Source organism: Lactuca virosa, chromosome 7, assembly GCF_052849685.1.
Source record: "Lactuca virosa cultivar CGN04683 chromosome 7, Lactuca_virosa_CGN04683_v6, whole genome shotgun sequence".
Classification (NCBI taxonomy): Eukaryota; Viridiplantae; Streptophyta; class Magnoliopsida; order Asterales; family Asteraceae; genus Lactuca; species Lactuca virosa.
Genome location: NC_136432.1, coordinates 137,340,547 through 137,361,478, shown reverse-complemented (window position 1 = coordinate 137,361,478; position 20,932 = coordinate 137,340,547).

Below are 20,932 nucleotides of genomic sequence, written 5' to 3'. Positions count from 1 at the left end.
AGATGACGTTGGCACAAAATGTTGAGGATTACAGTGGGTTTGTTGCAAGGATGATTGTTGTAGGATCAAGTCAGTTAATAAAGGGGATTTTGTGGAGTGGGGATGTGACTATAGATCGATTAAAATGGGGAAACGAGTTCTTGAAGAAGGGGATGAAGATGTTAGAGGGCGTAGCAATTGGGATTCTTTCTAGTGTTGTGAAGGATCTTGATTAATCACAAGTTCTCTTGGAACTCCAAACCCAATAATAATTTCTTCAACTTTATCCATGGTGAAAAAGTTTTCAAGTATACGAGATCCAAACCAGAAAGAAAAGGAGAGGATATCTGACATGGATGTGTCGATGATGGAATCATTATCAGAGCACAAGGTCGAGGAGATCCAAATCAGAACACCAGATAAAGTGGGTGTCTTGCGATTCGATGAGAGGTATAGAGTGCTTGGGTTTGGCAGATTTTGTGTTCATGTGCGTGTATATGTGTTTTGAGATCCCTGAATTAGGGTGAATTGGAAGGTTGTTGATCGGTTTAGTTTTAATGTATTGGAGAAGAAACATTTCAATCGAGGAGAGAGAGAGAGAGAGAGAGAGAGAGGGAGTGAGTGAGTGAGAGAGAGAATAAGTATTTTCTTTTCCTTTTATTTTTAAATTAAAATAGTATTTGAAAATAAAAAAATATATATAAAAAAGAAAGTAAAAGGGTATAACCGTCTTTTCATGTTTTTTTGGACCAAAAACACAGAAAAACCTTGATTTTGGACCTTCTATGCAAGTGAAAAACTTTTTGGACTCTATCCAAAGTTTTTTGAATACCACCGGGACCAATCTTGCAGTTTTATCTTTTTTTTTACTTAATATACCATTGAGCTTGTTGTTTATGTTCACCTAAACCATTGCGACCGGTTATTGTAGGTTATTGCTTATGTGGCTGTTACGTGTCATTATGTGGCATCTATGTGGCTTATTAAATGAAAGTCCTACGATATTAAGATGTTGTATGCTTCATTCTCATGAATTGTGCCCTAGATCGACATGGCTGCTTCTTCTTCTTCTTCTTCTTCTTCTTCTTCTTCTTCTTCTTCTATCTCTTCCAAATGAAATGTTGAATTTCAACCTCAATATCCTTGTGATTGTGGGTTACCATCTCGCGTACGGACTTCATGAACTAAAGATAATCCAGGAAAAAAATTCAGATTGTGCCTTAACTCCATGGTAAATCAAATGTTTTTTACTTTTTGGTTTAATCTTCTTCCTCTAACCAATTTGTTTATATTTTCCAATAATGAAGGTCCAAAATGAAAGTACTAGGAATGGTTGAATCCTGAAACCCCTGAAAATGACTTCAGTTCCATAAAAACAAGTGAAAAAGAACTATGCAATTTAACCCTGAAAGTTTCTACATTGGAAAATGAGATCCACATACGCAAGATGTTGATGGAACAACAAATTTTGGTTGTTACACAAGAGTTTGAAAAAGTGAAAATGGAAGCTATTTACTCATAAAGTTAAGATGCTTATGTTGTTTGTGTTTAAGAAGTAGTTAGTTAAAGTTGTGTTCACAGTTGTATTTTGACTAAAAGTTTGTGTTTTGATTAATGTTTTAAGACTAAATCTTGTTGATTAGTGAATGTTTGATGTTTTGTCTGGTTTGAAACAAATAATAATGTGTTAAATATGTTAGTGAATTGAACATGATCCAGGGGTAAAATAATCCGCATTAATCATAGCAGCAGCAGCCAACATTTCTTAATGTGTTATGACTGATTTGAAACAATTGTTTATGCCTTAATTGGGTTAGTCAATTGAACATGATCCAGGGATAAAATGGTCCAGATCAATAGCAGCAACAAACATTTCTTAATGTGTTATGACTGGTTTGAAACAATTATTAAGTAGGTTAGTCAACTGAACATGATCCAGGGATAAAATGGTCCAGATTAACCACAATAGCAGTAACAAACATTTTTTTAATGTGTTTTGACTAGTTTGAAACAATCTGAGGGTAAATAAGCAAACAACAAAGCATATAATCTAGATAAAAGGCAAATTAGTAAGATTCCATTAGCATGTGTACCATTAGTTGTGCTCACATTTGTTCTAAAATATTAAAAGATGTGCCATGACTAAAAGTTTGCCTAATTACATAAATAAAAGACTAAAAGTTTGTCTTCCCAAAAATATTAAAACTTATAATCATTCCAATGCATTGGGTGGTGATCAGTGATTTCTTCATTCTTCAAGACCGTCCTCCTCAACCCTTTCTTAGTAATTCCTTCTGCGTACTTCCTTATCCTCTTCCCAGTTGCAATAGGTTGAGCAGGAACTGCAACATCCACTTGAATTGCATCTTCCTCAGGCACTGCATCTTCCATTTGCACTGCATTATCCACTTGCAATGCATAATCCACTTGAACTGGATTCACTTGAACCTCCACATGAACTGCATCCTCCACTTCAACCGTATCTACTTGCACTCCATCCTCCACTTGATGTAACATCCGAATTCAGGTAATTCCCTTTTAAGTTTTTTTTTTTTGAAATTTAAGTTGGCAACAAGATCATCCTCGTATGTTGGGGATATGTACATGTACAGTTAGCATACTGAGGTGCGCATGGTCAAGAACCTGAGCCTCATACGCGGGGTGTATGAGGATATACGTGGGGCGTACATGGTCTGTGTCTAAAACCCTAATCTTTGGACTTGTCCCCTATTTAAACCCATTTATGGCCCTTGAACCCTCACCTTTATCAACCTCCTTACCTTTAAACGTCCCTAAAAACCCTAAATAGCTATTAGAGGTGATTTTGAGCTTGAAGTAACTAAAATGAGCCATTTTTGGTGTGTTTGCAAGAAGAATATCTTGTGGTACAAGTCTTGGACGTGGTTGAGCTTCTAGATCCATCATCCATATCACCTTAGGGAGCTTCTGGAGGTATAAAGTTCATACCTTGCTTATCTATTGCTTATATCTCTTCTTAAGCTTGTTTTGGTCCTTTTTAGTCCATTTTGGTTGGTCTTGAAGAGTTAAGACCATTTGAGATGTCAATCTTGCAGTTCTGGACGTTTAGTGGACTCCTTAAGCTTAAAGGTACAAACTTTATGGTGTTTGTGACCTCCATGAAAGTATTAAGTCATTTATTAAGCACTTTTGAGCTTTAGGACCTTATTGAGCGTTGCATGCACGTAAAGTTGGCAACTTTACGTGATAAACAACTTCAAGGTGATCAGATCTGAGACTTGGGGATAATGTCTTAACCAATTAAGAGCTAAAAAGCAAAGTTGCCATACCTGAGGAGTACACTTGTACGTGCATCGTACAGACCCTTAAGCATAAACACTTAGCGTACAAGCTGAGTACGCCCCGCGTACTCAACAATGGGTTGTGGTGTTTGGGCCTTCGATATTGGGTATCGTTTTGGGCCATAGGAGTTTAAGGGTTCACGTTGGGTCACCAAAATATCGTTTTGGGCCTTGTAGGCCATAGATCCCTTTTGTTATGAATGGACCGGTTAGGCCCATTAAAGGTAAAGTCTTTTGGGCCTCATTTTAGGAGTTTGGACTTAGGGGATTTGGACCCATAATTTGGGTTTTTGACCTAATTCTGATTAGGGTAATTTATATTCAGTCAGTGTGAGATTTACTGAGCGGTAGCTAAGTAGTTATTATTATCACCAGACCAAGGTGAGTCTCTTCCCGGTATTACGGCTCGAAGGCACCAAGGCCGACCCATTATCTGGTTATGTAGTATGCTAGTTGTTATGTGATACATGTTGTGATCGGGTTGAAATACACCTCAGGGCGGGGCCCAGTATGGCATGACGGGTTGAAATATACCCTAGGGCGGGGCCCACTGTGATATGTTTGGGTTGAAATATACCCCAGGGCGGGGCCCATACTTGCTTTTGGGTTGGGATGAACCCCAGGGCTGGGACCATTTATATGATTGGTATGTGTTATTTTGGGAAAACTCACTAAGTGTTAGCTTACAGTTTATATTGTGATTTCAGGTACTTTTGGTTCTAAGGGGAAGGGCCAGCTTGATGGCGCAGCATTCACTCTCCACCATTTTCCGCATTCACTGTTGTTGTCACTCTAATGATTTTATATGATGATGATTATGTATTGGATTTTGGAAGCAAACTTATGAATGTAATCTTTAATTAAAAATGAAAAAAAATCATATTTTTTTGGGTTGTTACAAGTTGGTATCAGAGCCTTGGTTTGAGGGATTCGGGCACACCCTCGGGTGTGTCAGAACTAAAACTGAGGAAATAATAATCTTTTCAAAAGAAAAAAAAAGAATTAGGATTTTCTGAAAAAGGTTTCCTTAAGTAACAAGGGAGAGTGTAATGTGTGCGATCGGTCGAGCTCAAGTAAGTGTTTCCCAAAATAACCCATGCTTATGAATTGTAACTAGTATGTTAATATGTGAAGTACATGCTAGAGTAGGGCTAAGGATACCTTCAGAATTTATGTGATAAAATTGTCTGATTTGTGTGATGCCTTGTAGCCTAGGAGGATTCGATGCTATATTACTTGGAATCAATGTTGACTCTGTTATTTGCTAAGTGTATGCTTTCAAAGTTATATATGCTTAGGATTGCATAGCCATAGAATGATGGATTCTGCCTCATCTCCTGTTCCTTGTTTGGTTGTGGACTTAGGGTAGAAACTTTATTTGACAGTCTATGTGATTCTATTTATGTATAACTTGCATGCATAAGGTAACCTACGATGTTGATTGAGGTTCTGGTTTTGTGAGGATTGAGAAATCCTAGAAGAGTCTAGGATATGTATGTGTTATGTTATATGGGTTATGTTTTGAGTATGGTTGGATGAATTAGAGGTATCAAGTATGACCTTGGGGAAGGTACAAGTAGGTGTGGAAAGTAGCATTGGGCCCGTACTACTGAAAGCACAGGACATGTACCTGAGACAAGGGCAGACCTAGAAACTCTAAGGAGTCCGGTGAGGAGGAATCCCTTTGAACTTCCTTATCGATTGATTTATATGTTGTGTTTTTCAGTTTGAGGATGGTGATGGCTACACGAGGAGGTTTAGGTTCGGGATCGGGCTCAGGATCGGGTTCAGGTTCCGGTGCAGAGTCGATTGATGAAAGGCTGCGCGAGCTTATCGCAGCTGAGATCACTCGCAACATCCTTGACACTACCCCAGTGATTTTCGGTACCGTTGAGGAGGATATCATGGAGATTATGGAGGAGAGGCTCAGGTCTTTCTGAGCCGAGATCGTTATGGGTCAGATTGGGACTTGAACTCCCTCATTCTGGGAGTTTAATGCGTACGAAGCACCTGAGTTCTTTGGGGCTAAGGACCTCATCGCTAGTCGCCACTGGATCGCTGACATGGAGAATGCTCAACGCACGAGCTTTTGCCCCGAGGTGGCAAAGGTGATATTCACGTCCTGTATGCTGAGGGACGGAGCATGAGACTGGTGATAGGAGGTTACCCATGAGGTAGGGTCGGCGGGTGTGGCAATGATGGCATGGGAGGATTTTTTACGGAGGTTTGATCGGAAGTTTTCATCGGCCATTGAGGTGCAACAGCTGGTGAGGGAGTTCCAGGACCTTCACCAGACTACAGAGACTATAGCGGAGATCACTGCTAAGTTCAGGGAGAGGGCACTGCTAGTTCCGCAGTACGCTGCAGATAAGGAGATGAGGAAGACGAGATATCATGCTATGTTGAGGGCTGATGTTAGGGAGTTTGTGAGTTTTTCAAGGTGCAAAACCCTGAACGATATGATTGAGAAGGCCCACGAGCGGGAAATTGAGTTGGAGATCTGGATGAAGTGGAAGACGGAGCAGGTTCAGAAGGCAGTGGGTCAGGCTAAAAAGCCCAAGACCTATGATGTTCATAGCAGAGGACAACGGGGCCAGGGACGATGCACCCAGTGCGGAAAGCCGCACGGTGGAGCTTGTCGATATGTGAGCTTCAGATGTTTCGGTTGTGGTCAGGCATCTCACATGAGCAATGGCTGCCCTAAGAGGGCCTTGATTTGTTTTCACTGCAACCAGACCGTCCATAAAAAGGCCGATTATCCGAGGTTGTTTGGTGGAGTTGAAACATCCATAAAATACAAGCTAAAAATTTTGTTTTCAAACTCATTTATCAAACATAGATATCATCGCCATAGGGTAAAACCATAAAACATGTATCCCGGAAACTCATAAAATCTGATAAACATATAACAGTCTCATAACAAACATCAGAGAAAACTCCCAGGCTAATCAAAGGTGGTGTGTGTGTATGTCATGCCATCAGCTCGAGCTCTTCCCTTTACTGGCTGAAGTACCTGAAACCAAAACTGAAACTGTAAGCACGAAGCTTAGTGAGCTCCCCCAAACTACCACATACCATACAAAGCACATATAACAAATAACATAACTCTGGGACTACTCCCAACTGCATCGGGACAAATCCCTGCATCGGCTTACCCGACATCGGACTCCTTCCTGGCATCGGGCTCACCCCGGCATCCGACCGCATTGGGCATCGGGCTCACCCCGACATCGGGCTTGCCCCAGCACATACACAACATAACATATATCATAAACACATAACATAATCACATGATCTGCATCGGGTTTGCCCCGGCATCAGACCGTATCCCGGAACATATAATCACATAGCATGTAAACTAACATACATCGGGCTTGCCCCGTCATCGGGCTTACCCCGGAGCACTTAACACATAACACATAACACATATACATGCATGAATCACAAAGACATCAAGCATCCTAAACTACTTCTCAGGACCGCCCCGACATCGGACCGAAGTCCGGAAACATATAAACTGCATCGGGCTAACCCCGACATCGGGCTCACCCCGGCATACTCTACACTTAAACGGGCCGGAATTGTGGCCGTAGACCCATTACTACTGGAAGGAAACTCACCTCGTAAAGCTGACTGTGAAATCTTGCGGTGAGGAATATCCGGTAACTGCCTCGGCGTCTCTCCGGCTATCAAAACATAATAATACATGGTCAATATCTGAAACTCCTTCCTAGGGTAAAATGACCATTTTACCCCTAATCAAAGTCAACGCTCTGGTCAAAGTCAATTCAAGGTCAACCCCAGTCAACTCAACTCGTCGAGTCATCTTCCTACTCGACGAGTCTCTGAAATGTTCTAACTCGTGGTCTACTGAGTCAACTCGTCGAGCCCTTCCACTGACTCGTCGAGTTTTGTCTGCAATAATCATCGGGACATTTCGACTCTACTTGTCGAGTCCCTCCTTGGACTCGTCGAGTCCTTTAGCTCCCTGGTTCTAATCTTGTTCAACTTACCGAGTCATCCCCCCTCCCTCCCAGCTCAAAGGTCTCATACACAACTAGAAAATATTGGGGGACTCGACACGACTCGCCGAGTCCGAAGAACAACTCGTCGAGTTCCTTGCATGCTCAAACCATACAGTTGATTCTAATGATTCCAATGCTTCTAAATCATAAATATGGACTCCTTAGGCTAGCATTAGACGTAAAGTTGCTAACTTTACGTTCATGCATGATGTTATGAAGCTAAAACACTTATTTCAAGACAAAATGAAGGCCTACACCATATCATGGAGTCATGGCTGGAAAAAGGTGGCAACTTTGAGCTTTTAGAGCTCAGAAATGTCCAGATCTGAAGTCCTTTCATTCCCCAAGGTTCAAATCTCGGAATGATCTTGGAAAGGACCCATAAAGTGCAAATAACAAGTCTATAAGAAGATCTAAGTGAATGGAAACCAAGGTATAAGCTTTATACCTTCAAAGGTTCGGAAACGCACCACTAGCTCTGGATCTACAGCCTCTTCTTGAATCACCAAGGGTTTCCTTCCTTCTTCTAGCTTTAAATCACACAAAAATGGCAAGAAAAACTTAAGAACACTCAATAGCTACTTAGGGTTTCGACATCAGGGAGTGGAGGTAATGGAGGCTGGGATGGAGCCTGAAATGATGCTTAAATAGGGTGCAAACCCTGAGGGTTAGGGTTTCCTCCTAATGGACCTACTCGCCGAGTCCATGCTCCGACTCGTCGAGTAGACCACTTAAACCCCGCGATCAAGCTGACATCTACTCAACGAGTTAGGGCTACCAACTCGTCGAGTAGCTTTTACAAAATGGACATTTAATGGATTAAATACGTACCAGGAACGGGGCGTTACAGGAGCAGTGGTGGCGCCTGCGCCATCCACCTTGAGGATTACTAATGGCTGCCATGGCAAGGAGGAAGCTCCCATGGTGAAGAGCGGAGCATTTCAGTTGACCGCATATGAGGCCCGAGCAGTGCTGGACGTAGTTACTGGTATGTGACCTAATCCTATCTTTTATTGTTTATTTGTTATGCTTATATTTGTTATGATTTTGTATAGGGACCTTTTTGGTCAATGGTTTGTCGGCTCATGTTTTATTTGATTCGGGGGCTACCCGATCATTTGTATCTTTTGTGCTTAGTAAGAAGTTTCGAGACGCTCCGGGGACTTTGGATTCCCCTCTGGAGGTGGATATTACGGATGAGCGTACTGTGTGCACTGCAAGGGTATTTCGAGGATGTGTTCTGAATATGTTCAGTGAGAGTTTTCCTATCGAATTGGTTCCAATTACCTTGAGGGGTTTAAAGGTGATCATCGGGATGGACTGGTTGGGGCCAGATGGGGTCGTTATTGATTGTGAGCAGCAGTTGGTAAGAGTTTGAACCCCAAGTGGGGGAGAACTATTCATTACTGGTGAGAGATGTCACAGCTAGCATTTTAGCTAGGAAATTTTGTTCTCATGTAAACATCAACAATTGTAAGACTTGTGCTAGCGCGTTAAAGTTATATTAAGGTTCCTAATGAACCATGTATTGTTATAATACAAAGCATTATATCCCTCAATCTCTCCCAAATCTCTCTATGTATCTCAATCTCTCCCAAATTCCCTATGAAGTTTCCTTAGTCGAAACCAACTAAAAAAAAGGGGAAAACTTGAAGGAGCAAGCCCAGTTCAGAACCCCCCTTAAGTGACTTTGAACTCTCTGATCAGCCTCGGAACCCCTCCCTGCTTTGGACCTCCTGATGGACTTCGGAATTCCCTTGCACCGAACAATCTCACTCCGGAATAATCTCTCATCCGGACAATCTCATTTGGAGCCTTCGTGTTTGCTTCGTAACCTCGCATACTTCAGAAGGTCTCGCCTCGCAGCCTTGGAAGGAATTGGTTTTGGATCAGAGCTGACTCGGGAAGTGAGGCTTGGCTCCGAAAATTGAGGCTTGACTCCGGAACTTGAGAATTGTCTTCAGAACTCACCTAGTGGCTTCAGAACTCACTATTTGGCTCCGGATTTTAGACCATTTCGGAACTTTTCTTCATTTTAAGGCATTTTGACGTCGGGAATCCTACCAAACTCGTATTTGTCATAACTTAGACCCCTTAAACCTCTATTTTATGCCAAATTTGAGTATTTAAAACATATTTACGTGAAATAATAATTAATATTTATAAAAGTATTATATTAAATCATAAATAGATAAGAGGGTTTGACATTATGATGGGATGTAAATTCCCATTTTCCATGCAATTCACAGTAACTCATGAATTACCCACCAAATATCAATGTTTTAACCTCCAGACTACCAAGCAAGCACCAACTTATTTCACCTTCCCATCTTAGACACGTCCACCTTAAAAGACCCCACCATCTTTTCATTTCCTACATATAACTTTTCTTTATCTCTCAAAAACTCTCTCTCCCAACTTTCAAAGAAGGTTAAGCCCAAGTTCATCCTGAGAATTTTTGGTAAGTATTTTCATAATCCCCTAGTATTTATATATGATTATATGATAGTTCCACCATTTTTATACACATATTTGTCTGTGTTGATATTGTTAGGATAATAATCATCCTTAGAAGTTCCTCAACTCATCCAAAAGTTTAGACTTGAGATTTTCACTCCATCACTCCAATCATCCCATAAACCAACTCAAGGTGAGCTTCATACCCCTACTTTTTCGAGTTTTTATTTGTTTTTGGGGGAGAATACAAGTCAAAACCTTGTTTTAAACCTTGACTTAATTACTTGTTATGCTTGTATGCTAAGTTATATGTGCTAAAGCTATGAAAATTCCAAGAATTCGAAATCTTGAGCAAGTATCAAGAGTTTGAATCATATTTCACAAATTATGTAAAAAAAAAAGAACTAGTATGATTACAAAATATAAGTTACAATTTTTTACGACAAAAATCATAAGTATTTACGTCAAAATTTCGTAAACAAGTATTTTGTAGGAAATGTACCACTTCCAACAACCCACATAGCTTTGAGCCACCTTTTGACAAGTATGAGTCTTATTTGATAAATTATAAAACGAAGGACCATTTTGCCATCATCAAGAATATTGGGTCATTTTTGACAAGCTTGATTTAAAAATGAATGTTTTCTATAAATGAAAACGAAATATCTATTCAACGAGTACATCATTATTATTTTTGAGATAAATAACGGATTACGAAGATTTTTGCACAAACACCTGTTAGTATTCTAGTCAGACGAATCTTCAGAGTACATATATATATATATATATATATATATATATATATATATATATATATATATTGTTGGATTAGTGTCTAAGCCCGTAACTATATTTGGTATGTACTTGACCCGGTTGTGCATGGTCCTTTTGGGTTGCCTTCACCAAAGCAACTTGACAAGGTAATTTGATATGAGAGAGAGGATATTATGGTTTATTAATATATTATAAGAATAATATATTAAAGGAGAAATCATATTTATTTAATTAGTATTAGTCATAAATTAATTAGGAATTAATTTGGTGACTAAAAGAGATTAATTAAATAAAAGGGCATAAACTGTCAAATGTGTGATAGTTGAGTTTTGGGCTGGGAAACCTAATGGACTAAGGGGAAACGAAATTATGATGAAGGATCATCATATTTTCGTCCAAGGCCACATTCCAGAAGGTTCTTTGGGCTGCTTGGTGGCTAAGCTATCCATTAGGGTTTAGACTGAAACCCTAGCACCCTACAGTATAAATAAGACCCAAAGGCTTCAATTTTCGGCCACTTGTTCCCAAGAGAAACCCTAGGGCCGATTTTAGCACCATCTCTCCTCTCTCATAATTGCCTTCTTGCTTGTGTGGTGTTTGTGATCCATTAGAGGAATTACAATTGTGATTCTAAGCTCAAGAGAAGAAGATTCAAGCTACTATTTGAAGAGGTAAACATCTAGATCTGATGTTATTTGTTATTTTGATATTATGTATGCTAGATTAGGGTTTGCAAGTCTTGGATTCAAAGCATGTACAATAGAGAAACCTAGATCCAAGCATTAGGGTTTGTATGAACACATATGATTGTTCTTATGCATAAAACCCATCAGTGGTATCAGAGCTTTGATTGGTTTCTGTTGTATGTGATGCTTTAACTGTTTGTATGCTGAAAATCGTTTTTCTGGCTTCTGTTCGACTGGACTCGGCGAGTCACTTCATGCACTCAGCGAGTCGGCCCTACTCGGCGAGTCCATGAGTGGCTCGGCGAGTCGGATCGTCTGACAGAGGATATATCGGGATTTCTTGCTGTTTTTGCTATGGAATAGTTGCCTAATCTGTTTTTACTGATAAAATTCGAATTTTAATGATTTTGTGAGACTATCCTTGCCAAAAACAAAAGATATTTACCAATTGATTAGATAATAAATTCCTTATATGATTAAAATTGATTATTTGTATTAATTGGGTAACTTATCTTGCAAGAAATTGAATTAGGTCAAATATAGATAATCACTAAATTAATTGTTTGATTTATATTATTTGTTATTTGATCCCTTGTGTTTTGAAAAGTTCAAAACTTGTCCTCAAGTTTTGAAATTTAAATTTTGTGATTAAAAGTTTAATTTTGAATGATTTAAATTTCAAACCCTTAGAATTTTACAAGTTTAAAATTCAACCCTATACTATTATATTATTACAAGATTAATTAATATATATGTATAAGAATAAGCTAGTCTTATCGCTAGTAGGCCTCATTCACGAAGCCAGTCTATAAGGTGGGTATAAGGTTGCTGCCTATAAAATGGTGCTTAATGGGTGTACACTCACACCTACCGCTTGCTTGACTGGTGGAGGGTCGTTAGCCGAACGGATAGGATAGGGCACTTAATTCCTCATTATAAGTATAATGAAATATTAAAGTAATTACATTGTTTTATAAATTCCCAATCTTAGTTACTTTAGGGTAAAATGTGAAAATGATGCTATTCCATGGAATTACACTTTGTACCCCTGTCAAACATTAGTGGAGCGTGCGTGGCTAACCGGCACACTAATTTGGGATTGACATTGGTGACAAAGGGTGGCTCGATGTTTATCATAGATCAATGGAGCGTGTGTGGCTAACCAGCACATTGATTAGGTGATAGAGACATTGGGTGCACCATGTTGATTCGCATGGTTATTCACAACTTGTTTGCGATTCTCGGCACCCCAGTCGCAAATTTGAAGTGCATATCGAGATTTAAACATGCCATTGAAATGTTCAATGAATCTCAAAAGAAATCTAGGAATTTTCAAATACATTTAAAACTTAATCTCTTTTCGTTTTTCATGGTGAAAATTAGTGAATCGTCATTCACTTACCTTCAAATTATTTACTTTTAGATTACGGCATCCCTTTTCTAAGTTGTAAATAATGTTGTTGGATCCTAGCCCTAATTTCTCATTTGGGTGTTTAATTGGGGATTCATTTCTAATCAAACTTTGTTTTTTTCTATTTCAGATGTCTAATGCAAACGCAAACAACAACACTTCTGGGTCATTCTCGTTGATGAACCTGTGTCAAAAGGTGACATTTGATGGCTCGAACTTCAACGAGTGGATGAGATACATTCGCATGATAACTCGCTACGAGGACAAAGAATATGTCCTCGACGAGAAGCTAGAAAAGATCAACCCAGAAGAAGCTACTCCTGAAGAGATGGCCGCCTTTGAGGCCCACGAGCATGATGCGATGAAAGTTCATTGCATCATGTTGGCCACCATGAACCTTGAACTCCAAAAGTCCTATGAGGACATGTATCCATATGAGATGCATCAAGATTTGCTGGACAGGTACCACCAGAGCGCGAGGCAAGAGCGCTATGAGATCATCACCAACATGATCACCGCTAGGATGGGGAGTGGAGAATCCCTAACTGCTCATTTGCAAAGAATGCAAAGGTATGTTGATCGTCTTCTCAAACTTAATGTTAAGTTTGATGAGGATTTGGCTATCGACATCATCCTCCACTCCTTGCCTTCCTGCTACAACCAGTTCAGAATGACCTACCACATGAATAAGGAAGAGGTCACCCTGAGTAAACTTCAAGGGCTCCTGAGGACAGCTAAGAGCAACCTCAAGGACAAATCTATTGCATCATCCTCTACTGTAGCTGCTCCTGTGTTGGCAATTGGCCAAGGAAAGGGAAAGAAGAGGAAGGCTCCTTCTAAGAGCCACCATAAGGGTAAGACCCAAGATGGTTCCTCTTCTAGTGGGACCAAAGCAGGTTCTATTAAGCCCTCTTCTGACCCCAAGGAAGCAGAGTGCTTCTATTGCCACCAGAAGGGCCACTGGAAACGAAGCTGCCCAAAATATCTGCAGGACATCAAGGATGGGAAGATAAAGCCCACCTTTGCAGGTATGTATTTAATTAAATCTAATAACTCACCACTTGCTACTTCATGGGTCCTTGATACTGGATGTGGTTACCACATTTGTTCTGATTTACAGGGGCTAAGAAAAAGTAGGGAAGTGGAACATGGATTACCTTGTAATGGGATTTAGACAAGGTTTCAAATATTCGTTTGATAATAGTAATGGTTCTATTAATGCTTATTTGAATGGTGTCTTTTATTTCAATGCATTACCTTGTAATGGGATTTATGAATCTGTGTTAATTATAGATAATTTAGGAAATGATGTTTTGAATATTGATTCGTCCACAAGTTTGGACAAAGCATGCTTGTGGCATTGTCGCCTTGGCCATGTTAACAAGAAACGCATAGCCCAACTCCAAAAGGATGGAGTCTTGGAGTCATTCGACCTTAGGGACGATGACGTGTGTGAGTCTTGTTTACTTGGGAAGATGACCAAGTCACCCTTTACTGGCTCATGTGAAAGGGGTGAGGGTGTATTGGATCTCATACATACAGATGTATGTGGACCCTTTAGATCCACCACAAGGGACGCATGTCGCTTCTACGTGACTTTTACAAACGATTATAGCAGATATGGATATATCTACTTAATCAAGCAGAAGTCAGAAACCTTTGAAAAGTTCAAAGAGTTTAAGAATGAAGTGGAGAATCAACTGGGCAGGAAAATCAAGATGCTTCGATCTGATCGAGGAGGAGAGTACCTAAGTCTTGAGTTTCACGACTATCTAAAATAATGCGGAATAGTTTCGCAATTGACGCCTCCTAGAACGCCACAATTGAATGGTGTGGCTGAGAGACGTAATCGAACCTTGTTGGACATGGTTCGTTCTATGATGAGTCGTGCTTCGTTACCAATCTCATTATGGGGGTATGCCTTAGAGACTGCCGCCCATATCCTTAACTTAGTTCCCACCAAGAAGGTTGCCAAAACACCTCACGAGATGTGGACAGGGAAAGCTCCCTCGTTAGCACATATCAAGGTTTGGGGTTGTGAAGCTTTCGTAAGACGAGAGACTCATGACAAGCTAGAACCTCGTAGTGAGAAGTGTTATTTCAGTGGCTATCCACAGAAGTCTTTTGGCTATCTCTTCTATAGACCAAATGACAATGTTGTCTTTGTTGCTAGGAGAGGAGTTTTCAGAGAGAGAGAACTCATAAGTCAAGGAGACAGTGGGAGTCAGATTGACCTTGAAGAGCTTCAAGAGTCAGGAGATGAAGGAACCTCTGACACTGGCGCTCAACCTAAGGAGGAAACTCCTGTTGAACCAATTGACCAGTCCTTACCTCTTAGACGTTCCGATAGAGTTAGCGTTCCACCCCAGTTTTATGGTTTCCATATTACTACTGACGGGGATATGTTTATTAGTGATAGTACACTAATAAATCTGGACGAACCTAATAGCTATAAGGAAGCCATGGCAGGCCCAGAGTCTGCTAAATGGAAAGAGGCAATGGACAGCGAGATTCAGTCCATGTATGACAACCATGTTTGGAATTTGGTTGATAATGTACCAGGTCGTAAGACAGTCGGGTGCAAGTGGATCTTCAAGAAGAAGGCAGACATGGATGGGAAAGTGCACACTTATAAAGCGCGATTGGTCGCGAAGGGCTTTACTCAAACTCCTGGAGTTGACTATGATGAGACCTTCTCACCAGTTGCTAAGATAAAGTTTATTAGGGTAATGATCGCAATAGCTGCGTCTCATGATTATGAAATTTGGCAGATGGACGTAAAAACCGCTTTCCTAAATGGGAAGTTGGCTGAAGATGTTTACATGAATCAGCCAGAGGGTTTTGTCGATGCGAAGCACCCAAATAGAGTGTGCAAGCTTGAGAAATCCATTTATGGATTAAAGCAAGCATCTCGCAGATGAATCTTTGTTTTGACGAAAAGGTCAAAGAGTTTGGCTTTCTGCGAAGCGAAGATGAGTCATGTGTATATGTCAAGGCCAGTGGGAGTACTATCACACAAGTCTTGTTTGGATACGTTTATACCTCTCGATTATAAACAACTATTGTTTGGATACGTTAAACGAAGCTTTTACCACACAAGTCTTAGGGTTTTAAGACTTCTATTTTATACATCAGAAAATATAGGATTTTCTGGGGAAAACTAATTTTATACGATTTCGAAAACGATAAACTAAAACACACAGGCATACATGATTAGAAACAAGACTTACAACTACTACGATAAGAAAACATGGGATTTTTTTGGTTTCCAACTATTACAGATTTTTATACAAAATGCTTATGAACTCACCAACATATTTTATGTTGACGCTTTTCAAACGACTTGTATTCTTAGGAAATCAATAAGCAGGTTAATGGAATGCGGATTCAAGATTATTTTGATGTAGTTTGGGATTTACTCAATATTGTCTATTTTGTGTGTTTGAAGAACATAAATAAGATGTAAAACAATGCATGTTTGACATATTGATGTATGATGCTTGGATTTGCTATGTTTCATTTATATGTAATTGTTATGATACTGCACAATGACGTCACCCGCCTCCGGACGTTTCCGCCGTTCTGGTCCGGGGGTGTGACAAGAGAGCTCTTCATGGGCCAGCTATCTGTTTAGCCGCGAGGGTTAGGAGGCTTTTTCAGTAGGGATGTTCTAGTTTTTTGACTTATTTCTCGGATTTGCGAGTCGAGACCTCTTCAGAGTTGAGCAGGGTGCCCATTTTGCTGGATTTTTCCGACGTCTTTCCCGAGGAGTTGCCAGGAGTGCCTCCCAAGAGGCAGGTTGAGTTTCGGATTGATTTGATGCCTGGTCGGCTCCGATAGCCAAGGCGCCTTATCGTCTGGCACCGCCTGAGATGCAGGAGTTGTCTACGCAGCTGAAGGAACTGCTATACAAGAGTTTTATCCGTCCGAGTAGTTCTCCATGGGGAGCATCGATTCTATTCGTGAAAAAGAAGGATGTGTCACACATGATGTTTATCTATTATCGGGAATTAAACAAGCTAACGGTGAAGAACCATTTCCCACTTTCGAGGATCGACGACTTATTTGATCAGCTTTAGGATGCATCTTGGTTCTCCAAGATTGATCTTCGGTCAGGATACCATTACATGAGGATCAAGGATGAGGATGTTCAGAAGACGGCCTTCAGAACTCGTTATGGTCATTACGAGCTTGTGGTGATGCCATTCGGGCTCACCAATGCACCTACAGTGTTCATGGAGCTCATGAACCGAGTTTACAGGCCAATGCTAGATCGGTATGTAATTGTTTTCATTGATGATATTCTGGTCTACTCTAAGACCAAGGATCATCATGAGCAGCCTTTGCGAGAGGTGTTGGAGACCTTGAGGAGGGAGATGCTTCATGCTAAATTCTCCAAATGCGAGTTTTGGTTGCGTGAGGTGCAGTTTCTGAGGCACATCATCAACCAGGAGGGTATCTTGGTGGACCCAGTCAAGATTGATGATGTGATGCGTTTGGAGGTTCCAAAGAACGCACCCGAGATCTGAAGTTTCTTGGGTCTTGCAGGGTATTATCGGAGGTTCATTCAGGACTTCTCCAAGATTGCAGTGCCTTTGACCCGCTTGACCAAGAAGAATGTGTCCTTTCGGTGGGGTCCAGATCAACAGTTAGCTTTTAAGACTCTGAGGCAGAGGTTGTGAGAGGCCCCGATTCTTGCATTACCCGAGGGATTGGATGATTTCATGGTGTATTAAAACGCTTCTATTTCAGGTTTGGGAGTTGTCCTTATGCAGAGATGGCATGTGATTGCTTATGCCTCGAGGCAGCTGAAGCCTCATGAGGTGAATAACCCCACGCATGATTTGGAATTAGGGGGCAGTGGTGTTTTCCCTCAAGATCTGGAGGCACTATTTATATGAGGTACGATGCACTATCTACACCGATCATAAGAGTTTGAAGTATTTGATGGATCAGCCGAACTTGAATATGCGGCAGCGGAGGTGGTTAGATGTGGTAAACGATTACGACTGCGAGATGTTGTATCACCCCGAGAAGCCAATGTGGTGGCCGATGCTTTGAGCCGTAAGGTAGTGTGCTCACCGCTCTGGGATATCTGTTTAGGATGACTGTTATTTCACCTTTGTTGGATTTGATCAAGGAGGCTCAGGTAGAAGGATTGAAAAAGGAAAATTGAAAGACTGAGTGGATTAGCGGGAAGATTCTGTATTTTGTTAGAGATAGTCGGAGATTATTGACTCAGTGTGGTAGGCCGACATCTGGAGGGGGTGAGGCAAAAGATTTTGGAGGAGGCACATAAGTCCAAGTTTTCTATCCATCCGAGGGCCACGAAGATGTACCGAGATTTGAGGTTGAGCTACTAGTGGCCCTGTATGAAGAGGGAGGTTTCTTGGTTTGTTGAGCGGTGTTTGACTTGTTGGAAAGTCAAAGCTAAATATCAGAGACCTCACGGAAAGGTGCAACTGTTACCCATCACCATGTGGAAATGGGAGGAGATCACTATGGATTTTATCACCAAGCTACCCAGGACGGCGCGAGGTGTTGATTTTATATATGTTATTGTGGATAGACTGGCCAAGAGTGCTCATTTTATTCCGATTGCTGAGAGCATATCCACAGAAAAGTTAGCGGATATTTATGTTCGGGAGGTGGTAGTCAGGCACGGGGTGCCGGTATCCCTGGTCTCAGACCGTTATGTTCGTTTCACCTCCAAATTTTGGAGGAAGTGTTGGGTTTTAGTTCAAAAATAGTTTCATAAAATAGAAAATATAGCAACGGAAGACTTTAATTTTGAAATAACATAAACATTTTATACCCACCAAGGATCTTCTTGCAAGTTATAGAAAGATGAAAACACCAACCAAAGAAGAGGTGAAGAAATAACAACCTTTTTAGTTCTTTGGGTCCTCTTGGGAGGCTTGGAAGTTGATGAAGAATGTGGAACCTTTGAGACACCAACAATGACTCAATTTGATGTAGATGATAGTCCAAAACTCTTAAACCCTTAAGCTTTAAGTTCATAACCAATATGAACTTAAAGAAGGCATGAAGATGCAAGTGTTCTTCAAGTTTTATAACCAAAACTAGAGACAATTGGAGAGAGGAAAGAGATTTCGGCCACTTGCAAGAAGTGGAGGATGAGCTCTCTAGTCAAATGCAAGCCTCTTATTTATATGCATAAAGTGAAGGTATTAACTATTAGGTCTTAACACTTTAAGCACATATGTCCCCATGTCATAAACATGTCTCCCATGCTTGAATTCTTTTGAATAAACTAATGGAAAAGGCATACTCTTCTTCTTTTTATGCAAATCTCGAAAATTGCATAAAGAAGAGGAAAGTTAGTTTAAATTTTATAAACTCAAGGTTTATAAAATATAAACTTTGTCTTTTGAGTAAAGAACAAATGGTTTTCAACTAGTCCAAAAAAGTTGTGCATGACTTATTAATTCATACCATATGACATAATATAATGTTACTTGCTAATGAAAATTATTATTTCCATGAAACAAATAATTTCCAATTTAATTATAAGAGTTTTATTGAATATTTATTAAAATCAATTTCTAATAAATAATCAATTGTATCAAGTTGTTGTTAGTGTGACCTATTAGTATCATATGTTATTTAGCAATATCACTTTAATATGACTCTTGAGCATACAAGACCTTTTAGGAAGTTCCATGAGGAGTTGGGCACTCAATTGCACTTCAGTATAGCTTACCACCTCCAGACCGATGGGCAGAGCGAGCGGACGATCCAGATGCTCGAGGATATGCTTCGGGGTTGCGTGCTAGACTTTGGAGGGAGTTGGGATACTTACCTCCCACTAGCAGTGTAACATCCCAATTTTCAAGACCAAAAAGTTTGTTTTTAATTAAGCAATTTATAAAACAGTTTACTGAAAAACATCATCGATTCATATCATTTTATAAAACATAGTCACGTATCTCAAACCATATCATAAAATAGTAATAATGTCAGAGTACAATCCCAAGAATCTCATAATGCGGAAATCCTGTGTGTGTGTGTGTGATGCGCTGCTACTGTGCCTACTCCTTTCCCTTCGAAAAAGAGGTACCTGAAAATAAAACTGAAAACTTTAAGCACAAAGTTTAGTGATTTCCCCCATCATACCACATACCATATAATAAACATACTGTCAGGCAATTCTAGGGTGCCTGACCTACCCATGTCAAGCTATTCTGGGTTGCTTGACCTACCCTGCCAGGCAATTTTGGGGTGCCTGACATACCCATGTCAAGCCATTCTGGGGTGCTTGACCTACCCTCCGGTTTATCTGAACCGGCTACGGGCACTATTTTACCTCACTACTACTACCATATAACAACATAGCATAAACACACTGCCAGACAATTCTGGGGTGCCCGACCAACCCTTCGGTCCTTACGACCGGGACACGGGGACCATTCCCCCTACTACCACTATCTCATAACATCATATCATGATAGCACATAAAACATATCAAGTAGTAGCAAACCCTAGATAATTATCACGAAGACAATTATCTAGCAAACAACTCCTACTAGTGGGCCGACATTGTGGCCGTAGACCGACTTCTACTGGAAGGTAACTCACCTCAATGTCGTGCAGTAACTGAACTGTCCTTGGCGCTGGAATCGACTCCTCTCAACCTCGTATACATAACAACCTTCCTTAATTACCATTTCATACTCATAACCCTTTCAAGGGTCAACTCAGGTCAAAGTCAAAGTCAAGGTCAACACCTTGGTCAAAATCAACTTTTTGTCAGAGTCAACATCAGGTTGACTCAACTCACCGAGTTGGTCCACCAACTCGTCGAGTTCCATAATCCACAAAACAATGGAACTTCGATCCTACTCGTCGAGTCTTTCAAGAACTCGTTGAGTTCTCCTTCATACAGAATTGGGACCTTTTGCTCATGACTCGCCGAGTTCATCCTTGAACTCGTCGAGTTATTCTTCACAACAGTCGGGACATTGCCTTGAACCCGCCGAGTTCATCCTTGAACTCGTCGAGTTCTTTGATCTTCAAGTCCATATTCACGTCCATCTTGTTGAGTCCCCTTCTAGACTCAACCAAATTGCTCAGAAACGGAAAAGGTTGGGGAACCATGACCCGACTCGTCGAGTCCTATGAACAACTCACCGAGTCCCCTAAATTCCAAGTCCATTCAGTCGATTTCATTTGGGCTTATTGCATCCAAAGCATAGATCTGGGATCCTAGGGTCGATATAACACGTAAAGTTACAAACTTTACGTGCATACATGGGTGTT